Source organism: Carettochelys insculpta, chromosome 3, assembly GCF_033958435.1.
Source record: "Carettochelys insculpta isolate YL-2023 chromosome 3, ASM3395843v1, whole genome shotgun sequence".
In the NCBI taxonomy this organism is placed as follows: Eukaryota; Metazoa; Chordata; order Testudines; family Carettochelyidae; genus Carettochelys; species Carettochelys insculpta.
Genome location: NC_134139.1, coordinates 161,871,009 through 161,890,435, shown reverse-complemented (window position 1 = coordinate 161,890,435; position 19,427 = coordinate 161,871,009). Strand labels below are relative to the sequence as shown.

General features: G+C 38.6%; 1 protein-coding gene across 15 annotated transcripts in view; it reads right to left on the bottom strand.

Annotated features, from left to right (window-relative positions):
• Positions 1–19,427, bottom strand: part of DST (dystonin) — a 483,110-nt gene that overhangs the window by 403,894 nt on the left and 59,789 nt on the right. The gene's annotated exons all lie outside the window — the stretch shown is intronic.

Sequence of the window (19,427 nt, the reverse complement as noted above, 5' to 3'; positions counted from 1 at the left end):
AAAAATAACTTTGTATCTCCTTACTTCATTGGAAGTACAACTTTGAAGTAATAGACTTCAAAGTTGAGCATCTACACACAGCCTATTTCAAACACTACTTCGAAGTTAAAATTCGAAATAGAGCACTACTCCATTCCCAGGAATGAAGTAAGGGCTTCGAAGTTGGGTACCCTACTTCGAAGTAAGGGGAAACGTGGGTAGACTCTCTGCAGGCTACTTTGAAGTAGCTCCTAACTTCGAAGTTAACTTAGAAATTAGTTCCTAGTGTAGATGCACCCATAGTGGTTTTTCCCCCCACTTGGTATAAAACACACACACACAAAAGAAGTACTTTAACTCTTCAACAACCACATAATAATTGTACCCATAAGACCTAAACATTCAAAAAAAAAAGAGCTGTTTAATACAACTGATCTCCTCACCAGACAAGAAAATGAGAACAGATGTCCAGCATCCTTTTAAAAGAAAATTCAGTTTAACATGCCGTATTTGTATTGTATCCAGCCTTTCTGAAGTCATATGTAGATAAGCATATTAACTAGAGGTGGCTAAGCAATGCAAAATTATAGGCATACATTTATTTTACTAACAAAAGCCATGGTGATTAGTTTATACGGTTAATATTATCTGATCATCTATAAAGATGGTCAAATGATGAAAAAGTTATTTGCGAACACACTGTCTCCAGTGTCTGACAAGAAAAAATGTCTTTAAGTATATTATCTGTGAATATAATATGTCTAGTCCTATGATTAACGTCTCTAATACTGCTTCCTGAATAATAGATTAGAAGAACAGAAAAGGACAAACGCCTAATTTTTTCCAACTTGAAATCTATTCATAATCTAATCCAGAAAAATTGTTATGACTGTGTCTCAAAATTCTCTAAGCAATTTGCTGCATTTTATGTTTACAGAAACTGCCTCAAAGAGATATTCTTCTCACAAGCCAAAGTGGATGTTGTCTTTGCAGAAAACAGTTTTTCAACTACAGAAAAAGATAATAGTTCCAGCAGACAGCTAACTTTAAACAGGAGCTGATCATTTTGACTATTTATTCCTAAAGGAAGGGACTCCTTCGAACTAGAAGCTGGCAGAAAGCCAGATGGTGCTGAAATGTACCCTACCGCTGTAAGCTAGTATACATGAAATTAGAGACCAAAGAAAGGAATTCGTAGGTGAAGAGCAATTTAAAGAACACATTCAAGAACTAGATGGGACCACATAAAAATCAATCTAAAAGTAACAGCCAGCCATAGAACTGGAATAAAAATATTCAGATGTCTTTATGCTATTGTCTCAAGCTTAAATGCCCAAGAGGAAAAGGTTTGGTGCAAAGCTTAGTCTGTGGATAAGAAATCAAATATTGCTGTTATTTTCAAGAGTGACGGTTATTGACCAGGCACCCACCTCTGATGGCAGCACCCCCACAAGCAGTAGTGCAGAACAAAGGCTGGCAATACCATACCATGCCATCTTTACTTCTACCTCTATGCTGGTGGCAGTTCCGCCTTCAGAGCTGGGCTTCCAGACAGTAGTCACTGCTCTCCAGCGGCCCAGTTTTGAAGACAGCGATGCTGCCAACAGGTGGGCAGAAGTAAGGGTTTCAGTACCACAACCCTCCCCAAAATAACCAAAATAATCCTCCCCACGTGTGTGTACACACACACACACACACACACACACACACACACACACACACACACACACACACACACACACACACATTCTTTCTCTCTCTCTCTCTCTCAACTCACTCTACTCTTTTTTGGGTCAGGAGTCCTACAATTACAATACTGTGAGATTTCAGATTTAAATAGCTGAAATAATGAAACTTACTATTTTTAAAATTCTATGCCAGAAAATTAAAATGGACTGTAAATTTGTAAGGACTCTAGTTACATGAAGTTTTTAGAATGCAGTCAGTCAATATCGCAAACAAGGAAAACAATTCATAAGAAACAGGCACTTTATTTGTTCTATTTTGAAAGTATAAAGATAAAATAATAAAAGAATTCCACAAATATTAATATAAGCTCAAACCTCACACTTTCCATGAAGATAAATCAAGCTTCACTATCACTTTAGACTTCTCTAAAGGATTTAAAAATAATGGATGGAATAATAACTCCCTCTGTATAATTTACTTGGATTTCTAAAAGCTTTAACAAGGTTTCTTCACAAGATGCTATCAATAAAAATAAGTTAACAGAAGGACAGGGTAAAATCCTTTTATGAACTGAAAGTTAATTCATAAGACAGAAAACAAAGCTACGTCTGCAGGGCTCTCTATACAAATCGTGGTTCCCTACACAGCCCAAGTACCTACACCCTCCCTCCACAGGCATGTTGGCCTCTTCACAGGGGTAATGCACTCAAGAGTTGCAGGACCATGGGGGGGACAGGAACTGGGGACTGGAGCAGGACAGGAGGCCTGGGCACCAGGTGGGTGAGCAGCAGGAGCAGAGAAAGAGCCAAGATGGCCACACAGGCAACTAGAGATGAGCAGAAATTTCCCCTTCCACTGGAAGGAGAAACAGCTGGTTAACAGCAGGTGGGTGCAGCCTGCAGATGGGCCAGTTGGGGGATGGGGCTGGCCACGTGTGCCACTGCTTATTTAGCACGCAGCAGCCTAAGGAGCAATGTGTCTGTAATTTCATGGTGCCCTACACAACTACGTTCTCTGCATATGCCTAGGGATTGACATCACCACTGACACCACAGCTGTTATCTGTGTTAATGATGTGAGGGAAGTAAACAATGAAGTGGTAAAATTCTGGACTGATCAGACTTGCCTAAAAGGACCTGCTCAAACTGGGGGACTGGGCAGCAAGGCAGCAGATGACATTTCATCTAAATGCAAATTAAGTTTTGGAAACAAAACTCTGAATTATTCATACAAGCCCATATCCAGAAAGGATACTGCTAAACTACTACAACCCACACCCAGCATAAATATAGCACTTTAAAGACTAACAAAATGATTTATTTGGTGATGAGGTCTCATGGGACAGACCCACTTCAGATCAATTTCATATTGGTAATTAAATTGATCTGATGAAGTTGGTCTGTCCCACAAAAGCTCATCGCCAAATAAATCATTTTGTTAGTCTTTAAAGTGCTATATTTATGCTGCTTTGTTTTGTTGGAGTCCAGACTAACACAGCTACCTCTCTATTACAACCCATACTCAGTGAGGGCCACATCCTGAAAGCCATCTTTCCCAACCCCACTTCTGGTTTTTAAACACCCTCTGGTTAGGAGGTTGTCGACAGACAGATTCTCACCAGCAGTCACAGGCTACACCACAGCAATACTAATTCTAGAACTTTTCCTTGAAACAAACTCCTCTGTCAACTTTGTCCACATATTCATTCTGGGGACTGGACCTAACCATGTTAGTTACAAGATCAAAAGCACATTTTCGTGCACTTCCAGCAGCATTATATATGCTACTATGTGCCAACAATGCCCTGACACTACGTACATTGGACAGACTGAGCAAAACCTTTGCCAAAGAATAAATGGACACAGAGCAGACATCAAGAAATTCAATACACATAAGCCAGTAAGTGAAGGCTTCAATAGAGTGGGCCATTCTGTTAAAGACCTGAGAATTTGTATCCCCAGAACACAGATAATTTAACAAGAGATTAGAGCATGAGATTTCTGAGTTTGAGTACACATTCAAATTCGACACATTAACACACGGTATGAACAGAGACATCAACCACCTCACACGTTACAGCAACGAAGGGTCCTGTGGCACCTTATAGACTAACAGAAAAGTTTTAAGCATGAGCTTTCGTGAGCACAGACTCACTTCATCAGATGAGTCTGTGCTCACGAAAGCTCATGCTCAAAACTTTTCTGTTAGTCTATAAGATGCCACAGGAACCTTCGTTGCTGTTACAGATCCAGACTAACACGGCTACCCCTCCGATACTCATACATTACAATGACTGCTTCCCTTCCTTTGATGCTCATAATTATCTCAGACAGGACACCTAACATCCCCCCACCTCTCACCCCCTTTCTTCAATCCTATTTGATTTGTCAGTTTTTATTGTAATTTTTTTCTTTTTTTTCTTTTTTTTTTTTTGGTCCTCTGTACTTTTAAATTGTCAGTCTGTATTGGAAATTGAAATTGATCTGATGAAGTGGGTTTGTCCCACGAAAGCTCATCACCAAATAAATCATTTTGTTAGTCTTTAAAGTGCTACATTTCTGCTGCTTTGGTTCCTTCAGAATGACTTTATTCATTACTGCAGAAGCACAGGGGCAACTTGATTAGGGCCTCAAGGCCAGGTCAACTTTTCACATGCATACACATTAATTTTTTCCACAAGATTAGCTTTTACTTGTTCTGTATTTTTAAGGGTGGAAACTGTTGCTTGCTACTAGAAAATTGTTTCTATAATCAGACCCCATACACGCCAACATATGGGTGAAACAGTGAAGACCCTTTGAATTCCTTCATTATATGACCCAGCTATAACAATTAGTGTTTGTACCTGTGATTTGGACACCTTGAACTTGAACATTAAGACTGTTTCATTACATGATCGCATAGTGGTTTTTTTTTAAATGGAATTCTGGCCTCATTCAGTGTAGATGGATAGTGCTCTTAGAATGAATCCAAGCTGTCCTGTAAATAAGGATGTTGTCTGCAAGACCCCTATCCCATTAGTTGGGGAAGTTGGAAAATGTGTAGTGAATGAGACAGGAAATATTTACAGGAAGACAGTTTTAATGCTTCGGATGGAATGTATTTAGGGTGTAATTACTAGTAATCATCTAGTATGTGTGGAGTGACTGACGATGTTATCCATGAGAGCAAAATAACAACAACACCTTCTGTTATTGCCATCCCCTACCTTATTAAGAAGGGTAAAGGTAGGATGACCATATTTCCCTATGTGAAATACAGGTCACTTGCCAAACTGCTTGGAATTAAGTGAATTCAATGGCAATCCATGAGAATTATGCACGACAAACATTCAAAATAACATGTTGACTGAGCACCCATTTCAAAGACTTACTGCATCGTTGTAACAAAAATAGATAAAAATTAAAAAGACATGCCTACAGTTGAGTGGTTATTGCTCTATGAAAGTGTCTGCCTTGTCCTAATCTTGATGTTCTTCAGAGTGTGGACTGGTAGTATGAGAGAGAGAGGTGCAGGAGGCTTGGGGTATGCGTGGGAGGGCTGTGGTATGTGAGTGAGTTGCTGGAAATCAGGACTGGGTGTGTGTGCAGGAGGGCTGGAGTCAGGATGGGAGGCTGGAAGTGGGGAGGAACCCTGGGGCTGGGTTCTGGAACAATATATGCCATTTGATATTTTTGTACTTTTCCATCTAATTTCACTGGAGTTGGTGGATGTACAACAGATAATATGTTGTTTCACTTTGAAGTGAAACATCAGGGTTTATGCTATACCTGATACCGTTCAATACCTCACTGTAGTCAGTACAGCACAGCATACTTTCTAACAGCCATACACACTATGCCAAGCCCATTGCCGAACATTCCAACATGCCACCAGTCTGCGTACAACAGGCCTACATTCTAACACCCCACTCTGTAAACAGGATTTTCAGAGAGTGTAAGTCCCCAAGAGACTAACAGCACTGAAAGGCTTGCAAATATTCACCCCTTGCTCTTATGCTGCCTCCTGCCAGTTCTCTCTCCCAAACAAAGACTTGACCTCCCATCTAACCACTAGACACAGCTGCCTCTCTCCACCCCAGAGATGCCCAGGCCACATGGTGCCTGTTTATTTCCTAGTTGGTGCCTGTGGGACACCCCTTCCAAGAAGTGGGTCTGCCCCACAAAAGCTCATAACCTAATAAATAATATTGTTAATCTTTAAGATGCTACAGGACTGCTTTTTTGTTTTGTGAAGATACAGACTTACACAGCTATCTCTCTGTGACTCCCCTCCCACCCTCCTGAAGTCCTGGCCTAGCTAGCTCCCTCATTCTTCAAGTCAAGGCCTGCTTCAGGTAAGGGCTACAGCCTAATGGTTTAAATCTCTCTCCCCAGACAAACGCTAAAACTTGACAGAAATCACTTATCTGGAAATCCAGCTAATTGAAAAGTCAAATAAACAGGATTATGGTAAAGATCTTCCAGTTTTTAATTTACCATACACCAAATAGTAAAGTAACACAGGATATCTTTTAAAAAATTCATCAGTTTCAGATAGCTACAAAACTCCTAGGCTGTGTCTAGACTAGCCCCCAAATTCGATGGGAGGATGGTAATTAGGGTGCTGGGAGATTACTAATGAAGTAAGTGCTGCAGTGCATATGCAGCATTTCATTAGGCTAAATTTCCCCTGCAGCAACTTCAACGTGCTGGCTTGCATGTAGCCACGGGTCAGCTGCAGGTACTTCCAAGTGCCCGCACTCCTTTTAAGTCCCTTTACTCCTCAAAAAGCTGAGACTCTGCTCACACTGCGGGTGAAAGACAAGGAAAGCTGAGTGTACAGCAGCCACACATCCTGGCTCTGCCCTTCCTCCATCTCCTTCTGATCATCCTGGGGGCTGCTGGTAACAGCATGTTCAAACAATCTGCTTAAAGAGCCTATATACCTCCATCTGCTGCATCTGACGGAGTGGGTCTTTGCCACAAAAGCTTATGCTCCAAAATATCTGTTAGTCTATAAGGTGCCACAGGACTTCTTGTTGTTTTTGAAGATACAGACTACCTTGACTACCTCTCTGATTCTACATACCTCCTGCAAACAGCTGCTTAAGGAGCTGTCTCTTTAAAATTCAGGTTCCTGTTCTGCAACACACAGGACAATTAGGCTTTTTTTTTTTCTTTTTTAAGTAGGGATGCTCTCCAGGGAGCTAAAAAAAAGGGATAGTCTCATCTAAAATGGGACAGACGGTCAACCTAGGTAAAGGCATTTGAGCCCTATACTAGAGAAATAAATTATCATTCTGCTTCTGTGTGATGCTTGGCAACCAAGTTAGTTAATCACTAACTGCGTGTCCCTTACTTTTTGAGTGCCAATGGGTCTGCAGACAATTTTGCAGAAGTATTGAGCACTCACAACTGCAATTAAAGACACCTGGAGCTGTGATTGGAACCTATAATATGCTATAAATATGCAAAGTACTTAATCAGATCCTAGAGGCCTCAAGCTGGACACACAAAATTAGTGGATGCTTTTTGATAGTGCTAGCCTTAATTTCTCCATCCCTCTATTCCCTGCTGTAAAATGGAGATAATATCATCTAATTTAGTAGGCATGCTGTAAAGACAAATTCATTCACATTTATAAATCAGACAGATACTGTGCTGAAAACAACCACACATATGGCCAGAAGGTTCATAATTTTGTATTTAATGCACAGTTATAGAATGATATGCAGTGAAAAAGACAGAAGGCAACACACTGAATGATCACGATAAAAAGAAATATTTAGTTTCTCATTCACTGACAGAAGCTGGAGCTATTTGGAAAAAAATATGTAATCAACGATCAAAAATTATATCATAACCCAAGCACACAAGGGATCCAAATTAGAGTTGTACAGGCATCCTTAAACCTGGCATTTTCTAACTTTAGAGTGTTTAACTTTACAACTTTAACTTTCTTCAAACATAGTATTTTTGTTTCTATGTTTTTAATGTAATTCTTTATATAGCTCCAGAAATTTTTACTGTGCTTAAAAGAAAATACAGATTTAGACTGAAGTGGATAAGGACAGAAAAAACACAATTTCACTTAAGTCTGGAGTTACTCCAGCTTTAAACCTATGTAACTGAGATCAGAATTTGATGAATGAAACATGAACAGCTGACTTTACTGTTTATTATGGACTTTACTGGGAGCAGCACAAGGGACAGGGAAGAAGTTAAATGCTTCTCCCACTGCTTGCTACAATGTCCCAAATTCATACAGAAGTGTAGTTTCTCCCACCTTCGAGCACACACCCACCCTCACCCCACCCCGACCACATCCACTGTCTGTTTTATGAGGGGTAGGAAAAGGCAGGGTGAGCACCATAGTGTCATGGGCCTATCCATATACTTCATGGAAATATGATTATGAAGATGCAGAACTGGAAAACACTTCATGTAATACCTCATTTGAAAATTTGTAATCTACTGAATATTTTCACCATTTGTGTGCACACATCATTCCTGTATTTGAAGTTAGAAATATGAAATATAAACCTGTTTTACTAATATAGACATGCTCAGTGAGGGCCATCAATTTCAGAAATTTGATGGCTAATTGATAAGGTCAACAATCTGTAAATGGGTTTGTTTTTCCTAAGCACCAGTCTGCACAAGGAGCTGAAAAGTCCCCACAAGGATGTGTGTTGTGGTCAGCTCACATGGGTGTCCATCATTAATATTTTCCACATGGCCAAACGGGAGAGGCTTGCCATCTTCTGCCCAATCTATTTATGAGGGGAGCACCTAGAGACATGGCGGCTGCCAGATGCCACGACACCCCTATGCACCACCCAGGATGACTGTGGGAAACATCCAAGACTGAACAGAAGAAAGGCTCAAGTCCAGTATGGGAGGCATCCATTTTGTGAAAGAAGCTTGCCAGAATAACTGAGGGTGAGATAATCCATGTCACCAGCTTTTTAGTGTACTAGGCTTAGCCAGCTTGTTTTACTGTATTTTGCTTAATAATGTATTCTCACTATGCGCTATTGTTTACAGCCACTTAAATCCTACATTTTATACTTAATGAAACTACTTTTGTTTATTAATACACCCAGCATCAATAATTGTTACTGGGAGGAAGGAAAGAGGAGGGTGAGAGCAGCTGAGCATCATTCTCTTTCTGTAAGAAAGAGGGTGGACAATAAGAACTTTTTATGTATAAAACTTTATACACTATAAAATGGGTTTATCTCAGGTTCAGGACCCCATTGGGGCTGTACCCCTAGGTGCTGAGGCAAGTCCCTTTAACTGTGTCTTCCCAGACCTAAGCTGATCTCAGTGTTGATATTACTCTGCACAGGTCTGTGACTCCACCTGTGTGTCTGTGCTGGAAGTGGACAGAGGGGCCTAGTACAGCAAGACAGAGTAAAGGCGCCACCAACGAACGCAGATTCAGTAGTATTTCAGCACATCGAGTAACGGTCACAAGGAGATCTCTCTGACTGAACCCATCACACATGGGTCTGCCACTTTCCCTTCCAACCACCAGTGCAGAGGGAAAATATACTAGCCCCTATCCAACAGATGGGAAGTTGGTTCTTTATTCCCAAGTCCTCACTCTTGATACCAGATCCCAAACACTGGTTCAGCGCACATGCTAATGTGCACTAACTGAAGCTCCCGAGAGGAATCCACGATAAGTCTGTCTCTTTTAATACACCTGAGGAAGCCAGTGCAAAACCTATCCCAAATATAACTTGAAAATAATTATTTCAAATCTAGGTGGAAGGCCACAAAAGAAAAACAAGAATAAGGTGTCACACTGCATCTTAAACATACATTATCAAGGTTCAGAGTCTTGCTTTCCAGAGTTCTTTGTGCTTTGGAGGATTTATTTTATTATTATTATTATTATTATTTTATTTATATGATTGCTAACAAGAGAAGACTAGAGTTTGCAGACTTAATGAAGAAGTTTTCAGAAGAGAAGTGAAGGAGAAAAGAATGGATGCATGGCAGACTTGGTTAGGAAGAAGCATATATTATTGGGTGGAAGTATCAGCACAAACTTCACTGTCCTTAAAATATGCAAAGATCATTGACATTTGAATGTTAAATGCTTACATCGTCAAATGGCTCTTTTTAATACTGTACACTGAAGTTATTGCATAAAACTAGAGGCTCCTCATCGGTACATTTCTAAATATTTAATGCCCCAAATTCAGAAAGCTTTCATGGTTAAAATAAAAAAGTCACTCATTTTCTCATGTTTAATTTAACTCATACATCTGATATCAGATGCCAAGTCAATGTGGGCATATATTTACTCTTAATTTAAAAAACTATGCATTTTTTAAGTTCCTTTGGGTATCAGTTAGCTAACAAAGTCTAACAAATGTTTCAATTTGACACTCCAAATGTCAGAACATATAAACAATGCATTATTTTAGGCATGCTAATGTAATCTTTAAAAATGAAAAGAACTCATGATATGTACAGCAAGAATCTATCATTCAACACGTCACTGTGAACCACTAGGTTACTTTAAAAATACAACAGTTTACATCTTTCAATTTAATACAAGTCTCCAGGCACAGCCATGAATATTACTGAATACAGAAGTAAAAATAATGCACAGTATATGCAGAAAAAGTGAACTACTCCTCAGTAATGGAATTCTTAACCAAGAAAACCCAATTATTAAACACGCAAAGATGGCTAGGCAGTTTGGCCACATGTTGAAATTTATTAGTCATCTTTGACAATCTCAAACACAGTTTTTTGCATACTAAAGGTTAACTATTAAAAATGGAAGTAGAAAACACCATGCAAAGCTTCCATTATGATAAGATTAATATTATCAGATAATTTTAATCAAGGAACTTAATCTAGTTTGACCTTCTTCCAATAAAATTAGCTTTCCCTCCCCCCTTCTACACCCACTAAGCCATACCCTGCTCTCATCCTAGCATAAATTTTAATAGAACTACATCTAAACAAAAATCTCTCTCTCCACAGTTATTTTGCAGAAAACTGAAGCAAGTGGGTAAAATTCAGAAAGCCATGTAATGAGAATAATATTTGCTCTAAAATACCAAAGAGAACTCTAATTTCCAGCCTTTTCCCCTACGGTATCTAAACATCCTTCTGAAAGTGACTATGAATTTTCCTCCAAAGCAAGCATCACATTAAAAACCTTCCAACAAACTTAGCCTTAAATGAAGAATGAATCAGCAAAGCAGATAATGTGTTTCAAGAACCAAATTCTAATTCAAACTATGTATAATCTCCGGAAGAAGCAAGAAAAGGAATTTCCAAAGCACAAATGGCACTTAAAAGCCAGAATCTTACTTGGCCCTTAACTGCTATTTATGCATTTGAAAATATTCACCTCTGTTATTAGGCTTATCTTGATAAAAATACTCCACCCCCATAAGTAATGGGTGACAATACTGTAGTGACTTCTAAAATGAATGCTCTGGGCATTCCCTAATTCCCAGTATATATGTAAATTGCTAATCTCTAGATTAAAAGTTTGTCTGAAAACTACAGAATTAAAAATAGCAAACACTGATTTAAAACTCAGGGGCTGAGTCCTGCAATCTGCATTTCCACTAGAATCAATGGGAGCTTTGGCTGACTAAAGACTGTAGGATCAGGACTGCCATTTGCTCCACTAAAGTTTTAGTAATAGCATTTTTTGGGTTGAATTATTATTTTAAAATGTCTGTCCAAAATATCACAGACACTTGTCAACATTGAGCTGCTTCTACTCTGCAGAAGAGATCTAATCACATGAGGAGCATTTAGACTGTAACCGGATCAGCCAGCCAGAGCAAAAGATCAAAAATGAGATAAAAAAATACCCCTCATACTTCCACAGCTCTTATAATCTTTTCTGTCAGATTCGTTGTTCAAATGTCATATGTTTGGAGGGGCAGTTCAGACAGACCTGGCTTTTACTCATTTTGTGAACCATACCATGCACATTTCTGCTGATCCTAATATAGAGGAGGACTACTAATTTTAGACCCATGTGGTGGTATAAAGTGTCAGCTGGCAGATAACTGCCTACCTGAATGTCAGTCTAGAGCAATGAAGTCTTCTGACAATTACAGTACTAAACCCAAAGCACAGCTCACTGCTGTCCTACTTCATTGCACATGGTATATTACACGAGTGAAAAATAGTTATTTTTGCATCTAAACTATGAAATGAAAACTATTATAATATTCTGACAAAAACGTAAGTTTAGCAAGGTCAGTTGGGTGCAAACAACAACTGATTTTGGCCCAGTGATTTGAAATACCATATGTTATACATGTGACTCATTAGAAGCCCAATCCTGTTCCTTTTTACTCCCATAGTTTCAGTTATATCGGTGGAACTACTGTGTGATTGCAGTGAGCAGAATTATTTTAACATGTTATTCCTTTAACTTATTTTAATTAAAACTCTATTTGTAATTAATATGCATAGGATTTTAAAAATTGCTGTATTATTTATCAAATGATAATGACTTTTGCACTGATTCTATTATTAAATAAGATCAGTAGCATTAGAACTATCAATATACTTTCAGTTCAGTTAGGGCCATATTCCAATGTCCTGAGGACAAGTAATTTCAAATGCAGTTTTCAAAAAAAAAGGACTTGAGTAATAATTTTAGATCACAGTCTCACAAGTTGATCTACATGGGTGAATTTCTGAAGTGCCTGGGTCATAACACAGAGGCAGTAGTTGGCCTACCATACACAGATCCCCTTTCAGGATCTGGCTCTTCATATGGACTTCAAGATTTCACTTAAAGGCAGTAATGTCTTTGTGAGCATTATTTCACTAATGTGTAAAAGCTTGGTTGACTACAAGCATTCAGTGGATGAATATTTTCACCCACTACAGGAAAAAAAAAATCAAGGCTTTGTTAAATTGCAAGCCTCTCGTGATTCTTTTCAGTAAACATTTCAGGCATGCAGCAATAAGGCCGCATTCATATCTGACATATACAAATAAAATTGTTCTTTAAAACATCAATTCAACAAATAATTAAACTTAATTTTATGCATTCTTATTTGGCAAAGTACTTAAACATATACATCACTTTAAGCACAATCAAAATCAATAAGACAAACTCATATTTAAATTTAAGCATGTGCCGTTACCAACATAAACTGAAAGACAATAATCCAAAAATCATTTTCACTCAAAATGTGCATTGGAGCCCAAATCTTTAAGAGAAATTATATTTAAGTTACATTTCATTTTTGCATGCCACTGAATCTCCTGGTTTTGGCCATAAGCACAGGACACAGTGAAATAATTTTGGTACTTTTGTCCCAGATGGAACTGGGAAGTATCAGAAAACATAAGACTTATTAGTTCTCCAAACAAAGTGCCTTCTGATACCTTTTGCATACAGGCAAACCCACAGATGTGTTGGAGCTTTCTGCTATAGTCAACATCTGAGCGTCAGTTTGATTCAGCACATCTCATGCAAACGTAAACCAGTGGGGAATCCACAGATGTCTCAGCACATCAGGCAGACATGGCCACAGGTTCTTATCAAGTCTGTTTTATGCGCTCACACTTCTCTTAAGCTTTTTCTGTTCTGCTAGTCTACATAGCTTTAATCAAATAGATCAACAGGTCTACAGCCAAACTGACCTGACAGCAGCAGGAAGTTCTCACTGCTGGGTCAACATGGGAACAGCCAGCATGGATTTGTAAAGAACAAATCACGTCAAACTAATCTGATAGCTTTCTTTGGTAGGATAATGAGCCTTGTGGATAGGGGAGAAGCGGTAGATGTGGTCTACCTAGACTTTAGTAAAGCATCTGATGCGGTCTCACATGATATTCTTATAAAAAAACTAGGCAAATACAATTTAGATGAGGCTACTAAAAGGTGGGTGCATAACTGGCTGGATAACCCTACTCAGAGATTAGTTCTTAATAGTTCTCAAACCTGCTGGAAAAGTGTAACAACTGGGGTTCCGCAGGGGTCTGTGTTAGGACTGGTACTGTTCAATATCTTCATCAGCGATTTAGATACTGGCATAGAAAGTACGCTTATTATGTTGCAGATGATACCAAGCTGGAAGGAGTTACGACCCTATCCTCCAAAGCAGTTGCAATTCAAAATGATCTGGATAAATTGCAGAAATGGTCTGAGGTAAACAGAATGAAGTTTAATAAGGGCAAATGCAAAGTGCTCCACTTGGGAAGGAACAATCAGTTTCACATATACAGAGTGGGGAGAGACTGTCTAGGAATGGCTGCAGCAGAAAGGTATCTAGGGGCTATAGTGGACCACAAGCTAAACATGAGTCAACAGTGTGATTATGTTGCGAAAAAAGCAAACATGATTCTGGGATGCATTAACACGTGTGTTGTGAACAAGAGACAAGAAGTCAGTCTTCCACTCTACTCTGCGCTGGTTAGGCCTCAGCTGGAGTATTGTGTCCAGTTCTGGGCACTGCAGTTCAAGAAAGATGTGGAGAAATTAGAGAGGGTTCAGAAAAGAGCAACAAGAATGATTACAGGGCTAGACAATGTGACCTACGAAGAAAGGCTGAAAGAATTGGGCTTGTTTAGTTTGGAAAAGAGAAGACTGAGGGGCAACATGATAGTGGTTTTCAGGTATCTTAAAGGGTGTCATAAGCAGGAGGGAGAAAACTTGTTCTTTTTGGCCTCTGAGGATAGAACAAGAGGCAATGGACTTAAACTGCAGCAAGAGAGGTTTAGGTTGGACATTAGGAAGAAGTTCCTAACTGTCAGGGTGGCCAAACAGTGGAATAAATTGCCAAGAAAGGTTGTGGAATCTCCATCGCTGGAGATATTTAAGAACAGGTTAAATAGATGTCTCTCAGGGATAGTAACAGAGAGGAAGCTGTGCTACTCTATACACTATCGAGACAAAAGGCAGTCAAGTAGCACTTTAAAGACTAACAAAATAGTTTATTAGGTGAGCTTTCATGGGACAGACCCACTTCTTCAGACCATAGCCAGACCAGAACAGACTCAATAAATACTAGGACTGGAAGGAACCTTGAGAGGCCATCGAGTCCAGCCCCCTGCCCCAATGGCAGGACCAAGTACTGTCTAAACCATCCCTGAGAGACAAAAAGCGTCAAGTAGCACTTTAAAGACTAGCAAAACAGTTTATTAGGTGAGCTTTCATGGGACAGACCCACTTCTTCAGACCATAGCCAGACCAGAACAGACTCAATAGTGTATGACGGCAGTTTCTGCCTGGGTAACATTTGCAGCGCAGGCCCTCTGAAGTATTCATGCACACTGAAAGTTCATCAACGACCACATTTCAAACTGCAGTACTATAATAATGTATACCAAGACACAGAGACAGATTCTTAGACATAGCCTGTCATAGGTCCACTGACTTCAAACACTTTGACCTATGGCCCAAATCTTGAGATCCTTACTGAGTCGACATAAATTTACCTATGATCAGGATCTCATAATTTGTCCCTAACTCAATTAACAATACTCCATTTAAACAGAAGTACTAATGAATGAGTTGAGCAGGACTTGGTCCATGTTTTGATACACATCAAAACCAGCCAAAAATGGGGCAATTCACAAGAACGTAAACAGTACTAATTTTAAAAAGTAAGCTTAAAGAAATGTTAATATTGTGATACAGAAGAAGGGTTAAGGATGATGATGCCTGTTTTCTTTGTATAAATGGCTATCAATCTTTAGGGAACAACAGTCCCAGACTTGGCTGAACATGCTTAGGGAGTCCTCCAAATCAACCTATAATGAGGCACGTTCTTTCTGATGAAATGTCGGGAAGCTTCTCTTGGCTGAGAGGTATCTTCCAAAAGTCAGATAGCAAGAGTCATTGGCATCTACTTTCTGTAGAAATGACTGGGAAATAGTGGCCAATGGATACCACAAACAGCTTTCTTTGGCTCATCAGTGTCCTCTGAGAGACTTAAAACAGTACTGAACAGGCATTACAAATATAAATTGCATTCGGGTGCAATCCTACACTGGTAAATGCATGCGCTAGATGACCTAAAAAGTCTTCTCCAACTCTATGATTCTGACCACAGGAATAGAAACAGCTGCCACAAAACAGCTGAAAAGGGGTTGGGAATAGGGTTTAAAGCCTGAATATTTATTTCAAATGAGACAGAGGAAATGCCAATACTCAAGATGCACAATATTAAATTGCTTAAACTGAATCAATCATTCTGCATCTCCAATGTTAAATCATAAACAAACAATGAAGGATCTACTAAACTCTGCATCTTCTTATTCTCCATGAGCCCACTCCCGCAGACAGACAGAGAAGTTTAAAATGGGAATAATAAATTTGCTCCACAGCCATTCATAAGGATTTTTAAGGAAGCAGTAATAAAATGCTGAGGACTTTGAGAACTTATTTACATGATACCCCAGCCCTCTGCCCCCCAAACAAATTCCTGCCCCAGAGCAGCAGGACTATTTTTCTAAGGGTGACTGTAAAATTGAATTTTTTTGTCAAATAGAGCAGCTTCCTTTCCAGCTAAGACCAATGGCTTTCTGGGGTCAGCATGGCCCAGGAAGCTGTGCATATTTATTTAACCAACACCTATCCTTATGAAAATGTTACTTTGTTATGATGTATTGATAAATGCTTAACTCTAATTTTCTCTTTGCTTCAGGACACAGACATGCTAGCTGTTAGGCAACACCAATTCAACAGTTATATGAGAGAGGAAACTTTCCTACACAGTTGTAAAAACTGAACTAAATTCAGTTTTACGAAAAAATTATTCATAATTAACCTACAGGAAATGACAGAAAGGTAATAAAATATGATTGATTACAATGTAGGGCCTGATTCCCTGTTTCATTACTCTAATGTTACACCAAAGTACCTCTTATTGAAAGCTATACATTTAAAGACACAGACCCCATTTTCAATGAATTTTGTTAGAACAATACATCCCAGTAATCCAGAGTGATACAGTATTTGGTAACTTAAAATTATATCATATAATTTTAATCCATAGACTGATATGATTCTCATTAAAAAATAGTAGGAAAAACAGGTTAACCACCTCCATGGCAAATTTTAACTACATATTATGATGTACTAGATGATGAATTTGATTAGTCTTTAAATTATCTTAAAAACATGTCTAAAAGCAAGAGTTAACAACAGGCCAATTTTGCAGCTTCGCTGCAGATGGAACACCCACTAAAGTCTATGCTGGATTACAGGATAAAGCCCACAGCTATTAATAATTATGTTAATCAGTATACATACTGTATCATTCTGCATTGCCTTTGACTATGTCTAGAGGAAATGCTAACAAAGCACCAATTTTTCCTCATGAACAAGTGGCCTTATTCAATATGATTTCTGCATCAGCTGAGGTAATGAGATTTTTTTTCATCAGAAGGCTTTAGAAATTCTACTGTGTATCAGCTTTATAAAGAGCAAGAAAAAAAATTCAAAATGAGGCTGCCCAGAGACAACTGACTACTCAGACTGAACTGACCAAGAACCAGAACAGAACACCCTTTTCTCTCAGCAAACGGCTCTTCTGTGCTATCCCTGATTTAGTGAACAGTTGCTCAATTATTTACTGTCGAAGCTAAACACATTGTCAACAACAGTATATGCAAGACATACAAGAGATCTTAGTTTCAACTGTTAGAGCAATCAAGTTATTGTTTGTGTAAGGTCTTCAAGAACCCAGGTCTATCCTGGCTATAAAATAAAGGCAAAGATCACTTTAACAGGACTTTATTCCCTGTCTCCCTATCACAATTCTTGTTTCTTTAAATCTAATAGCCAGAATTTCTTAATGATACAACACCCTATGATTCCATGCCTTCCAAGACAGGCAATGAATTTTCTACAGCTGACTCTGCTAGTTACAGTATTCAACAGCTGGGGCACAGATAATTTGGGACTCTAATAATGCCCAATGAATGTAAGCATATTCTGTAAGCAAGAAAAAACTTAGAATAAATTATTAAAACTCTTCACCTTGAAAAAGCAACAAAGTAATTTACTAGATTTTGTATTCATTAAAAAAATTAACAAATGCTGTTTCTTTCAAAATTTGGTGAAATGGCACTCCCTGTTTAATGCATAATATTGCAGCAATTCTTTTCTGATTAGATCAGCTCCCATAGCAAGTCACCAGGATAACAATCATTGTAGTGAAGTCATACTACTGGGACTCTGATGATAAATCATGGCCGGCTTTAAAACACATTAAAATATGAAAGCCAAAGAAACTGGATGCTTTTAAACTGAAACATTTTAATGAGTTTGCCATCTTTTAGCACACAGTATGAATGTACCCTGTCCGCCGCCTCACAAATAAAGTAACAAATGCCAACAATTCTAGAATGTACTAAAAAACAAATATGTTATTTAGCCGTAGGAGTCTACTGTATCAGCATCCACCAGTCCAGGGGTCCTTAATCCAGGGTCTGGAGCTCTGGCAAGGAGGACATGGGGGGGGAGATGCAAATAGGTTTCAGGGATCCTCCAAAATAAGGAAGAGAGCAAAGGCAGTGTTAGACTTGCAGGAGCCCAGGACAGAAAGCCAAATCCCAAGCATTTGCTCTACCTGCTACCCCCTAATGCCAGTAATGTTTTTATCTACTAGGTATGTAGGAAAACAGTTGCTGTGGGACAAGTAGAACATGGAGTTTTTATAATATGTTGGGGACTCAGAGAAACAGGTTGAGAATCCCTGCACTAATGCTCCACAGGCAAGGATCCAACTTAGTAGCCCCAAAACTCACATTGAAATCCAGGGACCATTGGCCTTTAGGATGATCAAGCCCTAAAATAACATATCCATTATCAATTTTCTGGCTTTGTAAAGTGACCATATAAACCAAACTAAGACCTATACACCCATCTCTGGGAAGAAATTTTGCTTTTTTGTCATATTTAATTTAAATCTGTTCAACTATATTTTAAATCACAGCAGCAAAAACTATGCTTTAGGGTTTTCAACACTTTTGATCTGATAATCTGAATACAGCTTGCTTGAAAAATGAACATTTGGAAAAAATTAGCCTGAAATGCGTATAAATTACTTTTGATGATGAAAAAAATATAAGGACCAAACATTTACTTCTTAAAGGAGCTAATAAACAAAATAATTATTTCTCTTTTAAAATGTTCTAATGCATGTGAGCACACATGCTGCCTAGATGTACAGACAGAACAGGCCATAGACACAATAGAGTCATTTGTCAATAGTGTTGAAGATATATGATTTAGAAGTGAGCAGGTATAAAGCACACTCAGCCCTAACAAATCTCATTTGCAGATAGTGGCAGAATTTAAAAATAAAAATGTAATTAACAATCAGGATTGAATAAAATTAACTCAGACATCTTCCAATAAAACTGATTTAAAACTATGCCACTCCCATTAGTCAGTGCCAATTCGGTAACTAAGACCCTTGCAACTTCCCGAAAATTTATGTTGAGTATTTTAAAAATCACAAAATCAAGACTTCCACGTAGAAAACAAACCACTTAACCCACCTCGTCCTCAGGTATTGCAAAAGTACTCATCATAGCAAACACCACATATATTCCAATCTCCACAAAACTATTTTCAGGATGAGAATTTTGCAGAATCTTATCTCTTGTTAATTGAGATCAGGTCTCAAGCATTACTTTCATAAGGTTTAATGTGAACAATGCACTTAAATACAAAACAATGAGTGATGTCCTAAATACTTCTTCCATGAAGCCAAGAAAAAGGAAATAATACAATTAACATTTCTAACAGAA